The sequence below is a fragment of the Pseudophryne corroboree genome, chromosome 2 (assembly GCF_028390025.1).
Source record: "Pseudophryne corroboree isolate aPseCor3 chromosome 2, aPseCor3.hap2, whole genome shotgun sequence".
Lineage (NCBI taxonomy): Eukaryota > Metazoa > Chordata > Amphibia > Anura > Myobatrachidae > Pseudophryne > Pseudophryne corroboree.
This window is the reverse complement of record NC_086445.1, coordinates 54437245-54455468: the sequence shown is the minus strand read 5'-3', so window position 1 is coordinate 54455468 and position 18224 is coordinate 54437245.

Here is an 18224-nt window from a genome sequence, read left to right as displayed (position 1 = left end):
TGTCTACTCAGATTTCTTGATATTCTTCTGAGGTGAGATGGTAGGCTTGCAAACATTTGTGTCTGCTTACGCAGGCAATCTTCATTAGTGGCCTGCTGTCTAGCCCAAATGGACCAAAACACCTGATCAGGGCCTTGTGTTCCTGGTGTTGTTGGGCTGTGTTGTGGTGGTGGTGTGCTTTGCTGTGGTGGTGTACTCACAGGTGCTGGGGGGCTCATTCCTTGCCTTAATGGCTGCATTTCTAAGATGTTTGTCTCCTCCATGTCACTGTGTTGCTGTTGTTGCGGAGGGATGCTATTCCCAGGACTAGAAGCTGAAATGTTAAACAAATCTCCGTTAGCTATCCATATGTTTGAGAAATGTAAACAAATCACTACACATGGAACACATGTCATTCACTGTTGCTTTCAACTATTCTGCCTAGCAACATCATCACTCATAGCTTAAATACATACATATGCCTGTTTGTGGCAAATGTGTCTGGTTACTTAATTGTGAAAGCAAACACTTTAGTTTTTTTGTAGCTCACACATACTCCACCATAAAAACACATTGGAATACATAATGTGTTACCTTATAGCTTTGTTCAAACAAACATAGTAATGTTTTTATATGTACTTTGCAATGTTACCTCAAACACACATGTGAATTTTGGAAAAACAACTTTACTTTTTGCAATAAAATAAACATGCTTTTTTGTTGCAGCATCTTACACACAGTGTCATACTGTATGGCTCAAGTGGACAAACATATCTTTACTGGATGTGGACAAGGCCATTTAGCTTGGATTCCATTTCAGCTTTTACTTACTGTGGTAAGTATTTAAGTTTTTGATGTGTTTTGACTTAATGCGGTTATGAAATATTTTGATTACGTTCTGAAATTTTACTCATTTATTTCAGTTTGATACTCACAATCAAGATGAGGGGAGTGTGGATGACATCTTGGAGGTGTGTCCAAAATTTGGAGTGGGGGGGACAGAACATACGGACGATAATCTTCGTGGCGGGGTAGCCTGCTGTGTTTGGGCCGGGACATACGACCTTGCTTTCTTTTCGGCCACAGGTTTTTTGTGGTGATGTCTTACAGAAGTGCCACTTCTGCTGCTCCATACTTCTTTTGATGGACCTTTTAATGAAAGTGCAATTTTGTTATGGCCATTCCTTTACAAGCATACCCTATACTACAATGGACACTTTACCTGCTTCCGCAGCGTCATCATCATCAGATCTGATAGGAGTTACTGGCCGACGAGTAGTACTGCTTTTTTTCTAACACTGTATAAAATAAAAAAATAAAAAATGTTCATGCTATTGTGTATACATCCACCCATTATGCTTATAAACATTTATTCTTTTAGAAATGCTTGGTTTGTTTTTTAAAAAAAACATAAGGACCGGAAAAACAAACAAACAAAAAAAACAATAAACATTGTCCAATAGACATATGCACTATGGCAACATCAACACAGGAAAACATGTACAGGACACTGACATAGGACACAAGTTAAAGAAAAAAAAACAACCAAAAACACACACATCTTCATTTTGTATTGAAAGGATAAATATTACAGATGCAATATATAAATTGCTCTGTGATGTGGCACTCCAAAGACACATTACCACTAGAGATGAGCGCCGGAAATTTTTCGGGTTTTGTGTTTTGGTTTTGGGTTCGGTTCCGCGGCCGTGTTTTGGGTTCGACCGCGTTTTGGCAAAACCTCACCGAATTTTTTTTGTCGGATTCGGGTGTGTTTTGGATTCGGGTGTTTTTTTTAAAAAACCCTAAAAAACAGCTTAAATCATAGAATTTGGGGGTAATTTTGATCCCAAAGTATTATTAACCTCAAAAAACATAATTTACACTCATTTTCAGCCTATTCTGAACACATCACACCTCACAATATTATTTTTAGTCCTAAAATTTGCACCGAGGTCGCTGTGTGAGTAAGATAAGCGACCCTAGTGGCCGACACAAACACCGGGCCCATCTAGGAGTGGCACTGCAGTGTCACGCAGGATGGCCCTTCCAAAAAACCCTCCCCAAACAGCACATGACGCAAAGAAAAAAAGAGGCGCAATGAGGTAGCTGACTGTGTGAGTAAGATTAGCGACCCTAGTGGCCGACACAAACACCGGGCACATCTAGGAGTGGCACTGCAGTGTCACGCAGGATGTCCCTTCCAAAAAACCCTCCCCAAACAGCACATGACGCAAAGAAAAAAAGAGGCGCAATGAGGTAGCTGTGTGAGTAAGATTAGCGACCCTAGTGGCCGACACAAACACCGGGCCCATCTAGGAGTGGCACTGCAGTGTCACGCAGGATGTCCCTTCCAAAAAACCCTCCCCAATCAGCACATGATGCAAAGAAAAAGAAAAGAAAAAAGAGGTGCAAGATGGAATTATCCTTGGGCCCTCCCACCCACCCTTATGTTGTATAAACAAAACAGGACATGCACACTTTAACCAACCCATCATTTCAGTGACAGGGTCTGCCACACGACTGTGACTGATATGACGGGTTGGTTTGGACCCCCCCCAAAAAAGAAGCAATTAATCTCTCCTTGCACAAACTGGCTCTACAGAGGCAAGATGTCCACCTCATCTTCACCCTCCGATATATCACTGTGTACATCCCCCTCCTCACAGATTATCAATTCGTCCCCACTGGAATCCACCATCTCAGCTCCCTGTGTACTTTGTGGAGGCAATTGCTGCTGGTCAATGTCTCCGCGGAGGAATTGATTATAATTCATTTTAATGAACATCATCTTCTCCACATTTTCTGGATGTAACCTCGTACGCCGATTGCTGACAAGGTGAGCGGCGGCACTAAACACTCTTTCGGAGTACACACTTGTGGGAGGGCAACTTAGGTAGAATAAAGCCAGTTTGTGCAAGGGCCTCCAAATTGCCTCTTTTTCCTGCCAGTATAAGTACGGACTGTGTGACGTGCCTACTTGGATGCGGTCACTCATATAATCCTCCACCATTCTATCAATGTTGAGAGAATCATATGCAGTGACAGTAGACGACATGTCCGTAATCGTTGTCAGGTCCTTCAGTCCGGACCAGATGTCAGCATCAGCAGTCGCTCCAGACTGCCCTGCATCACCGCCAGCGGGTGGGCTCGGAATTCTGAGCCTTTTCCTCGCACCCCCAGTTGCGGGAGAATGTGAAGGAGGAGATGTTGACAGGTCGCGTTCCGCTTGACTTGACAATTTTGTCACCAGCAGGTCTTTCAACCCCAGCAGACCTGTGTCTGCCGGAAAGAGAGATCCAAGGTAGGCTTTAAATCTAGGATCGAGCACGGTGGCCAAAATGTAGTGCTCTGATTTCAACAGATTGACCACCCGTGAATCCTTGTTAAGCGAATTAAGGGCTGCATCCACAAGTCCCACATGCCTAGCGGAATCGCTCCGTGTTAGCTCCTTCTTCAATGCCTCCAGCTTCTTCTGCAAAAGCCTGATGAGGGGAATGACCTGACTCAGGCTGGCAGTGTCTGAACTGACTTCACGTGTGGCAAGTTCAAAGGGCATCAGAACCTTGCACAACGTTGAAATCATTCTCCACTGCACTTGAGACAGGTGCATTCCATCTCCTATATCGTGCTCAATTGTATAGGCTTGAATGGCCTTTTGCTGCTCCTCCAACCTCTGAAGCATATAGAGGGTTGAATTCCACCTCTTTACCACTTCTTGCTTCAGATGATGGCAGGGCAGGTTCAGTAGTTTTTGGTGGTGCTCCAGTCTTCTGTACGTGGTGCCTGTACGCCGAAAGTGTCCCGCAATTTTTCTGGCCACCGACAGCATCTCTTGCACGCCCCTGTCGTTTTTTAAAAAATTCTGCACCACCAAATTCAAGGTATGTGCAAAACATGGGACGTGCTGGAATTTGCCCATATTTAATGCACACACAATATTGCTGGCGTTGTCCGATGCCACAAATCCACAGGAGAGTCCAATTGGGGTAAGCCATTCCGCGATGATCTTCCTCAGTTGCCGTAAGAGGTTTTCAGCTGTGTGCGTATTCTGGAAAGCGGTGATACAAAGCGTAGCCTGCCTAGGAAAGAGTTGGCGTTTGCGAGATGCTGCTACTGGTGCCGCCGCTGCTGTTCTTGCGGCGGGAGTCCATACATCTACCCAGTGGGCTGTCACAGTCATATAGTCCTGACCCTGCCCTGCTCCACTTGTCCACATGTCCGTGGTTAAGTGGACATTGGGTACAACTGCATTTTTTAGGACACTGGTGAGTCTTTTTCTGACGTCCGTGTACATTCTCGGTATCGCCTGCCTAGAGAAGTGGAACCTAGATGGTATTTGGTAACGGGGGCACACTGCCTCAATAAATTGTCTAGTTCCCTGTGAACTAACGGCGGATACCGGACGCACGTCTAACACCAACATAGTTGTCAAGGACTCAGTTATCCGCTTTGCAGTAGGATCACTGCTGTGATATTTCATCTTCCTCGCAAAGGACTGTTGAACAGTCAATTGCTTACTGGAAGTAGTACAAGTGGGCTTACGACTTCCCCTCTGGGATGACCATCGACTCCCAGCGGCAACAACAGCAGCGCCAGCAGCAGTAGGCGTTACACGCAAGGATGCATCGGAGGAATCCCAGGCAGGAGAGGACTCGTCAGACTTGCCAGTGACATGGCCTGCAGGACTATTGGCATTCCTGGGGAAGGAGGAAATTGACACTGAGGGAGTTGGTGGGGTGGTTTGCGTGAGCTTGGTTACAAGAGGAAGGGATTTACTGGTCAGTGGACTGCTTCCGCTGTCACCCAAAGTTTTTGAACTTGTCACTGACTTATTATGAATGCGCTGCAGGTGACGTATAAGGGAGGATGTTCCGAGGTGGTTAACGTCCTTACCCCTACTTATTACAGCTTGACAAAGGGAACACACGGCTTGACACCTGTTGTCCGCATTTCTGGTGAAATACCTCCACACCGAAGAGCTGATTTTTTTGGTATTTTCACCTGGCATGTCAACGGCCATATTCCTCCCACGGACAACAGGTGTCTCCCCGGGTGCCTGACTTAAACAAACCACCTCACCATCAGAATCCTCCTGGTCAATTTCCTCCCCAGCGCCAGCAACACCCATATCCTCCTCATCCTGGTGTACTTCAACACTGACATCTTCAATCTGACTATCAGGAACTGGACTGCGGGTGCTCCTTCCAGCACTTGCAGGGGGCATGCAAATAGTGGAAGGCGCATGCTCTTCACGTCCAGTGTTGGGAAGGTCAGGCATCGCAAACGACACAATTGGACTCTCCTTGTGGATTTGGGATTTCAAAGAACGCACAGTTCTTTGCGGTGCTTTTGCCAGCTTGAGTCTTTTCAGTTTTCTAGCGAGAGGCTGAGTGCTTCCATCCTCATGTGAAGCTGAACCACTAGCCATGAACATAGGCCAGGGCCTCAGCCGTTCCTTGCCACTCCGTGTGGTAAATGGCATATTGGCAAGTTTACGCTTCTCCTCCGACAATTTTATTTTAGGTTTTGGAGTCCTTTTTTTTCTGATATTTGGTGTTTTGGATTTGACATGCTCTGTACTATGACATTGGGCATCGGCCTTGGCAGACGACGTTGCTGGCATTTCATCGTCTCGGCCATGACTAGTGGCAGCAGCTTCAGCACGAGGTGGAAGTGGATCTTGATCTTTCCCTAATTTTGGAACCTCAACTTTTTTGTTCTCCATATTTTATAGGCAGAACTAAAAGGCACCTCAGGTAAACAATGGAGATGGATGGATTGGATACTAGTATACAATTATGGACGGACTGCCACGGTTAGGTGGTATAAAAAAACCACGGTTAGGTGGTATATATTATAATAATAATACAATTATGGATGGACGGACTGCCTGCCGACTGCCGACACAGAGGTAGCCACAGCCGTGAACTACCGCACTGTACACTGGTTGATAAAGAGATAGTAGTATACTCGTAACAACTAGTATGACACTATGACGACGGTATAAAGAATGAAAAAAAAACCACGGTTAGGTGGTATATATTATAATAATAATACAATTATGGATGGACGGACTGCCTGCCGACTGCCGACACAGAGGTAGCCACAGCCGTGAACTACCGCACTGTACACTGGTTGATAAAGAGATAGTAGTATACTCGTAACAACTAGTATGACACTATGACGACGGTATAAAGAATGAAAAAAAAACCACGGTTAGGTGGTATATATTATAATAATAATACAATTATGGATGGACGGACTGCCTGCCGACTGCCGACACAGAGGTAGCCACAGCCGTGAACTACCGCACTGTACACTGGTTGATAAAGAGATAGTAGTATACTCGTAACAACTAGTATGACACTATGACGACGGTATAAAGAATGAAAAAAAAACCACGGTTAGGTGGTATATATTATAATAATAATACAATTATGGATGGACGGACTGCCTGCCGACTGCCGACACAGAGGTAGCCACAGCCGTGAACTACCGCACTGTACACTGGTTGATAAAGAGATAGTAGTATACTCGTAACAACTAGTATGACACTATGACGACGGTATAAAGAAAGAAAAAAAAAAACCACAGTTAGGTGGTATATATTATAATAATAATACAATTATGGATGGACGGACTGCCTGCCGACTGCCGACACAGAGGTAGCCACAGCCGTGAACTACCGCACTGTACACTGGTTGATAAAGAGATAGTAGTATACTCGTAACAACTAGTATGACACTATGACGACGGTATAAAGAATGCAAAAAAAACCACAGTTAGGTGGTATATATTATAATAATAATACAATTATGGATGGACGGACTGCCTGCCGACTGCCGATACAGAGGTAGCCACAGCCGTGAACTACCGCACTGTACACTGGTTGATAAAGAGATAGTAGTATACTCGTAACAACTAGTATGACACTATGACGGTATAAAGAATGAAAAAAAAACCACGGTTAGGTGGTATATATTATAATAATAATACAATTATGGATGGACGGACTGCCTGCCGACTGCCGACACAGAGGTAGCCACAGCCGTGAACTACCGCACTGTACACTGGTTGATAAAGAGATAGTAGTATACTCGTAACAATTAGGATGACACTATGACGGTATAAAGAATGAAAAAAAAACCACGGTTAGGTGGTAGGTATATAATAATAAATAATACAATTCTGGTCGGACGGACTGCCTGCCGTGTGCCGACACAGAGGTAGCCACAGCCGTGAACTACCGCACTGTACACTGGTTGATAAAGAGATAGTAGTATACTCGTAACAATTAGGATGACACTATGACGGTATAAAGAATGAAAAAAAAACCACGGTTAGGTGGTAGGTATATAATAATAAATAATACAATTCTGGTCGGACGGACTGCCTGCCGTGTGCCGACACAGAGGTAGCCACAGCCGTGAACTACCGCACTGTACACTGGTTGATAAAGAGATAGTAGTATACTCGTAACAATTAGGATGACACTATGACGGTATAAAGAATGAAAAAAAAACCACGGTTAGGTGGTAGGTATATAATAATAAATAATACAATTCTGGTCGGACGGACTGCCTGCCGTGTGCCGACACAGAGGTAGCCACAGCCGTGAACTACCGCACTGTACACTGGTTGATAAAGAGATAGTAGTATACTCGTAACAATTAGGATGACACTATGACGGTATAAAGAATGAAAAAAAAACCACGGTTAGGTGGTAGGTATATAATAATAAATAATACAATTCTGGTCGGACGGACTGCCTGCCGTGTGCCGACACAGAGGTAGCCACAGCCGTGAACTACCGCACTGTACACTGGTTGATAAAGAGATAGTAGTATACTCGTAACAATTAGGATGACACTATGACGGTATAAAGAATGAAAAAAAAACCACGGTTAGGTGGTAGGTATATAATAATAAATAATACAATTCTGGTCGGACGGACTGCCTGCCGTGTGCCGACACAGAGGTAGCCACAGCCGTGAACTACCGCACTGTACACTGGTTGATAAAGAGATAGTAGTATACTCGTAACAATTAGGATGACACTATGACGGTATAAAGAATGAAAAAAAAACCACGGTTAGGTGGTAGGTATATAATAATAAATAATACAATTCTGGTCGGACGGACTGCCTGCCGTGTGCCGACACAGAGGTAGCCACAGCCGTGAACTACCGCACTGTACTGTGTCTGCTGCTAATATAGACTGGTTGATATTTAAAGAGATATTAGTAGTATACAACAATACTATACTGGTGGTCAGGCACTGGTCACCACTCCTGCAGCAAAAGTGTGCACTGTTAATTAATATAATTGTACTCCTGGCTCCTGCTAACAACCTGCAGTGCTCCCCAGTCTCCCCCACAATTAATTATAAGCTTTTAATTTATACATTGATGACTGTGCAGCACACTGGGCTGAGCTGAGTGCACACAGACTGAGTCACACTGTGTGACTGACTGTGCTGTGTATCGTTTTTTTTTTCAGGCAGAGAACGGATATAGCAGAGAGAAGTGAACGGATATATTATATTAAATAAAAGTTAACTAGCAACTGCACTGGTCACTGACTGTGGTAAACTAACTCTGTCTGCGACTCTGCACAATCTCTCTCTATCTAATCTATCTATCTCTATTCTAATGGAGAGGACGCCAGACACGTCCTCTCCCTATCAATCTCAATGCACGAGTGAAAATGGCGGCGACGCGCGGCTCCTTATATAGAATCCGAGTCTCGCGAGAATCCGACAGCGTCATGATGACGTTCGGGCGCGCTCGGGTTAACCGAGCAAGGCGGGAAGATCCGAGTCGCTCGGACCCGTGGAAAAAAAAGTGAAGTTCGTGCGGGTTCGGATTCAAAGAAACCGAACCCGCTCATCTCTAATTACCACTATATGAGCCAAAACAAAATGTAGCAATTTTTTAAAAATTACACTGCAGTGTGGTGTAACGGTACAAATACAAGCAAAAAATTAACAAAGAAATAGTGTTATTAAAATTAAAAAATTAACATTATCTAATAATGACATTACACATGTAAGTGGTTTCCAAACCACTTTCCACTACTCCAGCCTCTAACATGACAACCACTGTTTTTAAAACATTGCACATGGATCACTTAAATATAAAACATAGTCACAATTTTTAATTAAAAAACGCCCAAAAGGAAAACATTATTGCAGGACAATTCAGAGACACACCAAGTCCAAACTACACATGCAAAATATCTTTCATAAAAACACATGACATACAATAAAGTAAGATGTTACATTGGCTTTTGTATAAAACATTAACCAAAACAATGTATTTGCTGACACACACTTGAAGATGGGAGTAATATGCAACGTCACATGACACACATTTCCAATAAAAAATAAAAAATCATAGAATGTAAATGCAAATACACATGCTCACCATTCTTCCTGGGCCTATCTGAATCCCGGACATGGGTTGCAGAGACAACTTCAGGAGGTATTACACTCCGCATGGGCTCCTCATACTCCAGATATCTTGCAATATAGGGCTGCTCACCACCGGTTTTCCGAGCCGACTTGGCCTCCTTGGCCATTTTGGACTTGACACGTCACTTTATGTCATAGTACCGTTTGCGGCACGTGTCCTCCGTCCGCTTGACCACCCCCTCACTATTGACAGCAGCAACAACTTTCGCCCACAACACCGTCTTCCTCCGTGTTGGCAACTTGGCGGACTCAGGGCCAAATAGCTGCCTCTGATACTTCATCAGCTCACGCACCAATGCCACATTTTCTGCAAAACTAAACTTTACATTCCACCCAGTCTTAGTAGTGGTGCATGGCTGCGGAGCACTCTGACTGTCACTATCACTTGAGGCTGCTGCAGCAACCTCACCCACCTCCTCCACCTCACTAACCTCACTAACACTCACCTCCTCCACCTGACCAACCTCCTCCCCCTCACTCACACCCTCCACCTCACCCACCTCTGAGTCACACATAAATGTGTGTCTAAACAGTTAACACAGAAAAAAAAAATGACAAACAACACACTCCTCCACTACCACTACACAACTCACACACACACACACACACACACACACACACACACACACACACACACACACTGACAAGGGACTATAAAGAAAAATAACTTGGACTAAAAATGAAACAAAACCACAAAATACAAGACAACAAGAATGACAAGACGACTTTCAAACACAATACCACACTCAGAAATCGCTACCAACACTCCTCACCAAACCACAAATTCACCTACCTCCACAGCACAACCTCCCTCCTCCTCACCACTAACTAAACCCACGAGGTGCGGACGGTTTGGGGCGTATTTATATGGTTGCCCACAGACACTCCTACCATCTGAAACACAACCAATCACGAACGGGTATGAAAATCGAAACTGAAAGTGAAAATGCGGCCGCGGGGGAAAAAAAACCCTGCCGCGTTTAACTTAGGAAAAAAAACAGCAAATACAACAAAAACACGTATGCAAACGACAATGACGGCCGTAAATGTGCCAAAAAAAATCGACATCGGAAAACACGACAACCATAAAGTCGACTGCTTCGTAACTTTGCGTATGTGGATTAAAAAAGTTGCATGAAAATGCACCCGATACAAAATTAGTTTAAACACTACACAAACCGACTCAAACACGAATATTAGTAAATATTGCCCTATGTGTACATTGGCCCTCATTCCGAGTTGTTCGCTCGCAAGCTGCTTTTAGCAGCATTGCTCACGCTAAGCCGCCGCCTACTGGGAGTGAATCTTAGCTTAGCAGAATTGCGAACGAAAGATTCTCAAAATTGCGAATAGAAATTTCTTAGCAGTTTCTGAGTAGCTCGACACTTACTCTGCCACTGCGATCAGTTCAGTCAGTTTCGTTCCTGGTTTGACGTCACAAACACACCCAGCGTTCGCCCAGGCACTCCCCCGTTTCTCCAGTCACTCCCGCGTTTTTCCCAGAAACGGCAGCGTTTTTTCGCACACACCCATAAAACGTCCAGTTTCCGCCCAGAAACACCCACTTCCTGTCAATCACACTCCGATCACCAGAACGAAGAAAAAACCTCGTAATGCCGTGAGTAAAATACCAAACTTCTTAGAAAATTTACTTGACGCAGCCGCAGTGCGAACATTGCGCATGCGCAGTTTGCGGAAAATCGCTGCGATGCGATGAAAAAGAACGAGCGAACAACTCGGAATGAGGGCCATTGTGCACTATTTGGATTAAATATGTAGTGTGTTTTTATGGCTTTTCCATGCAATCACAAACTCTACCGTAATTACTCATACCACGCACTAATACGCAGGACTGCGGGAGCGACCATACGCAAATTGTGAATATGCGCACGCACGGCAGAACAAGTACGCGCACGGAGGCCATCTGTGTGTAGTTTGTACGTGATGTGTGTACTGTAATATTTTTCGACTTCGACAGAGGCATATCATGTGTAGTTGACACTGCTGGGGGCATATCAGGTGTAGCTGGCACTGCTGCGGAGCATATCATATGTAGGTGGCACTGCTGCGGGCATATCATGTGTAGCTGGCACTGCTGTTGGGCATATCATGTGTAGCTGGTACTGCTGTGGGGCATATCATGTGTAGCTGGCACTGCTGTGGGGCATATCATGTGTAGCTGGCACTGCTGCGGGGCATATCATGTGTTTCTGGCACTGCTGCAGGGCATATCATGTGTATCTGGCACAGCTGCGGAGCATATCATGTCTATCTGGCACTGCTGGGGGGCATATCATGTGTATCTGGCACTGCTGCGGGCATATCGTGTAGCTGGCACTGCTGGGGGCATAGTAGGTGTAGCTGGCACTGCTGCGGGGCATATCAGGTGTAGTTGGCACTGCTGGGGGCATATATATACCTGGCAGTGCTGTGGGCATATGATGTGCAACTGGCACTGCTGTAGGGCGTCATGTGTAGCTGGCACTGCTGGAGGCATATCAGGTGTAGCTGGCACTGCTGCGGGGCATATCAGGTGTAGCTTGCACTGCTGCGGGGCATATCATGTGTAGCTGGCACTGGTGCGGGGCATGTCATGTGTAGCTGGCACTGCTGGGGCCATATCAGGTGTAATTGGCACTGCTGCGGGGCATATCATGTCTAGCTGGCACTGCTGGGGGCATTTCAGGTGTAGCTGGCACTGCTATGGGGCATATCATGTGTAGCTGGCACTGCTGGGGGCATATCAGGTGTAGCTTGCACTGCTGCGGGGCATATGAGGTGTAGCTGGCACTGCTGCGGGGCATGTCATGTGTACCTGGCACTGCTGGGGGCATGTCATGTGTACCTGGCACTGCTGGGGGCATGTCATGTGTACCTGGCACTGCTGCGGGCATATAATGTGTAGCTGGCACTGCTACAGGGCATATTAGGTGTAGCTGGTTCTGCTGTTGGGCATATCATGTGTACCTGACACTGCTGCGGTGCATTTAATGTGTAGCTGGCACTGCTGCGGGGCATATCATGTGTATCTGGCACTGCTGCGGGGCATTTCATGTGTAGCTGGCACTGCTGCGGGGCATATCATGTGTATCCGGCACTGCTGTGGGGCATATCATGTGGAGCTGGCACTGCTGTGGGGCATATCATGTGTAGCTGGTACTGCTGCGGGGCATATAATGTGTAGCTGGCACTGCTGTGGGGCATATCACGTGTAGCTGGCACTGCTGTGGGGCATATCATGTGTAGCTGGAACTGCTGGGGGCATATCATGTGTACCTGGCACTGCTGCGGAGCATATCATGTGTAGATGGCACTGCTGCGGGGCATATCTTGTGTAGCTGGCACTGCTGGGGGCATATCAGGTGTAGGTGGCACTGCTGGGGGACATATCAGGTGTAGTTGGCACTGCTGGGGGCATATCATGTGTATCTGGCACTGCTGTTGGGCATATCATGTGTATCTGGCACTGCTGGGGGCATATCATGTGTATTTGGCACTGCTGTTGGGCATATCATGTGTATCTGGCACTGCTGCGGGGCATATCATGTGTAGCTGGAACTGCTGGGGGCATATCATGTGTACCTGGCACTGCTGGGGGACATATCAGGTGTAGCTGGTACTGCTGGGGGCATATCAGGTGTAGCTGGCACTGCTGGGGGCATATCAGGTGTAGCTGGCACTGCTGGGGGACATATCAGGTGTAGCTGGCACTGCTGAGGGGGATATCATGTGTAGCTGGCACTGCTGGGGACATATCAGGTGTAGCTGGCACTGCTGGGGGCATATCATGTGTAGTGGGAACTGCTGGGGGGCATATCATGTCTATCTGGCACTGCTAGGGGGCATATCATGTGTAGCGGGAACTGCTGGGGGGCATATCATGTCTATCTGGCACTGCTGGGGGGCATATCATGTCTGTCTGGCACTGCTGGGGGCATATCATGTGTATCTGGCACTGCTGGGGGACATGTCATGTGTATCTGGCACTGCTGAGGGGCATGTCATGTGTATCTGGCACTGCTGGGGGCATATCATGTGTATCTGGCACTGCTGGGGGCATGTCATGTGCACCTGGGACTGCTGGGGGGCACGTCATGTGTATCTGGCACTGCTGGGGGAATATCATTTGTATCTGGCACTGCTGGGGCATATCATTTGTATCTGGCACTGCTGGGGGCATATCATGTGTATCTGGCACTGCTGGGGGAATATCATTTGTATCTGGCACTGCTGGGGGCATATCATGTGTATCTGGCACTGCTGGGGGCATATCATTTGAATCTGGCACTGCTGGGGGCATATCAGGTGTAGCTGGCACTGCTGCGGGGCACATCAGTTGTAGTTGGCACTGCTGGGGGCATATATATACCTGGCAGTGCTGTGGGCATATGATGTGCAGCTGGCACTGCTGGAGGCATATCAGGTGTAGCTTGCACTGCTGTGGGGCATATCAGGTGTAGCTGGCACTGCTGCGGGGCATGTCATGTGTAGCTGGCACTGCTGGGGCCATATCAGGTATACCTTGCACTGCTGCGGGGCATATCATGTCTAGCTGGCACTGCTGGGGGCATTTCAGGTGTAGCTGGCACTGCTGTGGGGCATATCATGAGTAGGTGGCACTGCTGGGGGCATATCAGGTGTAGCTTGCACTGCTGCTGGGCATATGAGGTGTAGCTGGCACTGCTGCGGGGCATGTCATGTGTACCTGGCACTGCTGGGGGCATGTCATGTGTACCTGGCACTGCTGGGGGCATGTCATGTGTACCTGGCACTGCTGGGGGCATATCATGTGTAGCTGGCACTGCGGGGCATATCATGTGTAGCTGGTACTGCTGCAGGGCATATAATGTGTATCTGGCACTGCTGGGGGACATGTCATGTGTAGCTGGCACTGCTGGGGGAATATCATTTGAATCTGGCACTGCTGGGGGACATGTCATGTGTAGCTGGCACTGCTGGGGACATATCATGTGTATCTGGCACTGCTGGGGGACCTGTCATGTGTAGCTGGCACTGCTGGGGGCATGTCATGTGCACCTGGGACTGCTGGGGGGCATGTCATGTGTATCTGGCACTGCTGGGGACATGTCATGTGTAGCTGGCACTGCTGGGGGCATATCGTGTATCTGGCACTGCTGGGGGCATATCATGTGTATCTGGCACTGCTGGGGGAATATAATTTGCATCTGGCACTGCTGGGGGAATATCATTTGTATCTGGCACTGCTGGGGGCATATCATGTGTAGCTGGCACTGCTGGGGGCATATCATGTGTATATGGCACTGCTGGGGGAATATTATTTGTATCTGGCACTGCTGGGGGCATATCATGTGTTTCTGGCACTGCTGGGGGCATATCATTTAAATCTGGCACTGCTGGGGGTATATCAGGTGTAGCTGGCACTGTTGGGGGCATATCAGGTGTAGCTGGCACTGCTGCGGGGCATATCAGGTGTAGTTGGCACTGCTGGGGGCATATATATACCTGGCAGTGCTGTGGGCATATGATGTGTAGCTGGCACTGCTGGAGGCATATCAGATGTAGCTTGCACTGCTGCGGGGCATATCTGGTGTAGCTGGCACTGCTGCGGGGCATATCATGTCTAGCTGGCACTGCTGGGGGCATTTAAGGTGTAGCTGGCACTGCTGTGGGGCATATCATGAGTAGGTGGCACTGCTGGGGGCATATCAGGTGTAGCTGGCACTGCTGCGGGGCGTCATGTGTAGCTGGCACTGCTGGGGGCATATCAGGTGTAGCTTGCACTGCTGCGGGGCATATGAGGTGTAGCTGGCACTGCTGCGGGGCATGTCATGTGTAGCTGGCACTGCTGTGGGGCATATCATGTGTATCTGGCACTGCTGTTGGGCATATCATGTGTATCTGGCACTGCTGCGGGGCATATCATGTGTAGCTGGAACTGCTGGGGGCATATCATGGGTACCTGGCACTGCTGCGGGGCATATCATGTGTAGCTGGTACTGCTGGGGGCATATCAGGTGTAGCTGGCACTGCTGGGGGACATATCAGGTGTAGCTGGCACTGCTGAGGGGGATATCATGTGTAGCTGGTACTGCTGGGGGACATATCAGGTGTAGCTGGCACTGCTGGGTGACATATCAGGTGTAGCTGGCACTGTTGGGGGGCATGTCATGTGTAGCTGGCACTGCTGGGGGGCATATCATGTCTGTCTGGCACTGCTGGGGGGCATATCATGTGTATCTGGCACTGCTGGGGGCATATCATTTGTATCTGGCACTGCTGGGGGCATATTTGTATCTGGCACTGCTGGGGGCACAGTAGGTGTAGCTGGCACTGCTGTGGGGCATATCAGGTGTAGTTGGCACTGCTGGGGGCATATATATACCTGTCAGTGCTGTGGGCATATGATGTGCAGCTGGCACTGCTGCAGGGCGTCATGTGTAGCTGGCACTGCTGTGGGGTATATCAGTTGTAGCTGGCACTGCTGCGGGGCATGTCATGTGTACCTGGCACTGCTGGGGGCATATCATGTGTAGCTGGCACTGCTGGGGGCATGTCATGTGTACCTGGCACTGCTGCGGGCATATAATGTGTAGCTGGCACTGCTACAGGGCATATCAGGTGTAGCTGGTACTGCTGTGGGGCATATCATGTGTACCTGGCACTGCTGCGGGGCATATAATGTGTAGCTGGCACTGCTGTGGGGCATATCATGTGTAGCTGGCACTGCTGTGGGGCATATCATGTGTAGCTGGAACTGCTGGGGGCATATCATGTGTATCTGGCACTGTTGCGGAGCATATCATGTGTAGCTGGCACTGCTGCGGGGCATATCTTGTGTAGCTGGCACTGCTGGGGGCATATCAGGTGTAGGTGGCACTGCTGGGCAACATATCAGGTGTAGTTGGCACTGTGTGGAGGTGGCATATCATGTGTATCTGGCACTGCTGTTGGGCATATCATGTGTATCTGGCACTGCTGCGGGGCATATCATGTGTAGCTGGAACTGCTGGGGGCATATCATGTGTACCTGGCACTGCTGCGGAGCATATCATGTTTAGCTGGTACTGCTGGGGGCATATCAGGTGTAGCTGGCACTGCTGGGGACATATCAGGTGTAGCTGGTACTGCTGAGGGGGATATCATGTGTAGCTGGCACTGGTGGGCGACATATCATGTCTATCTGGCACTGCTGGTGGGCATATCATGTCTGTCTGGCACTGCTGGAAGCATATTGTGTATCTGGCACTGCTGGGGGCATATCATGTGTACCTGGCACTGCTGCGGAGCATATCATGTTTAGCTGGTACTGCTGGGGGCATATCAGGTGTAGCTGGCACTGCTGGGGACATATCAGATGTAGCTGGTACTGCTGAGGGGGATATCATGTGTAGCTGGCACTGCTGGGCGACATATCATGTCTATCTGGCACTGCTGGGGGGCATATCATGTCTGTCTGGCACTGCTGGGGGCATATCGTGTATCTGGCACTGCTGGGGGCATATCATTTGTATCTGGCACTGCTGGGGGCATATCATGTGTATCTGGCACTGCTGGGGGCATATCATGTGTATCTGGCACTGCTGGGGGGATATCATTTGTATCTGGCACTGCTGGGGGCATATCATTTGTATCTGGCACTGCTGGGGGCATATCATGTGTACCTGGCACTGCTGGGGGCATATCATTTGTATCTGACACTGCTGGGGGCATATCATTTGTATCTGGCACTGCTGGGGGCATATCATGTGTATCTGGCACTGCTGGGGGCATATCATGTGTATCTGGCACTGCTGGGGGCATATCATTTGTATCTGGCACTGCTGGGGGCATATCATGTGTATCTGGCACTGCTGGGGGCATATCATGTGTATCTGGCACTGCTGGGGGCATATCATGTGTATCTGACACTATACTGGAGACATTGTGTGTAAGGAACCCTACTGTGGGTGTTATGGGTAAGGCTGCTAATTGTGTGCGTAGTGGGGGTGTTATATTTATTTATAGTTTGACAATATGAAGTTGCGAGGCCTCGCCCACTTTTCCAGGAGCGCACACATTTATTTATTTTTTGGGGGGGGGGCGCTTTGGCATTTTTTTTTACTCAGTGTGCTAGTAGGCCTGGAGCCGGCCCTGGTTCTATGGTGGCTGCAAAGCTGTGAGATTTTACCCAACTCCGGAATGCAAGGCACTCTGCAGTCTGGCCCTGACAGCTAATGAAATCTGGAGAAGCATATTCTCGTCCATCCTAAAATGCATTCAGTTCAGACACAGTAACTTTTGCACCATGCGTACCAAAGGACTAGCAAGTGTGCATGCCAAAAAAGCACACTGATGGGCAAAACCATGTTGCACTGCAGGTGGGGCAGATGTAACATGTGCAGAGAGAGTTAGATTTGGGTGTGGTGTTTTCAAACTGAAATCTAAATTGTAGTGTAAAAATAAAGCAGCCAGTATACTATTTACCCTGCACAGAAACAATATAACCCACCCAAATCTAACTCTCTCTGCACATGTTACACCTGCCCCACCTGCAGTGTACATGGTTTTGCCCATTAGTGTGCTGTTTTAGTTTGCTAGCAAACCCGAATAACCCCCTTAGGCCGCGGGATAGATGTGGCGTGACAGTGTTACTGTGCATTAGCCTGTCTATAAAACTATAATGAAGTGTCACAAGCGAGAATAGTATCATGACAGTGTTATTGATAAACGAGTAAGATGCATTTTCCATATAAAACAATTAAACACAAATACAAATTAGATTAAATGAAATACAATTACATTCAATTAA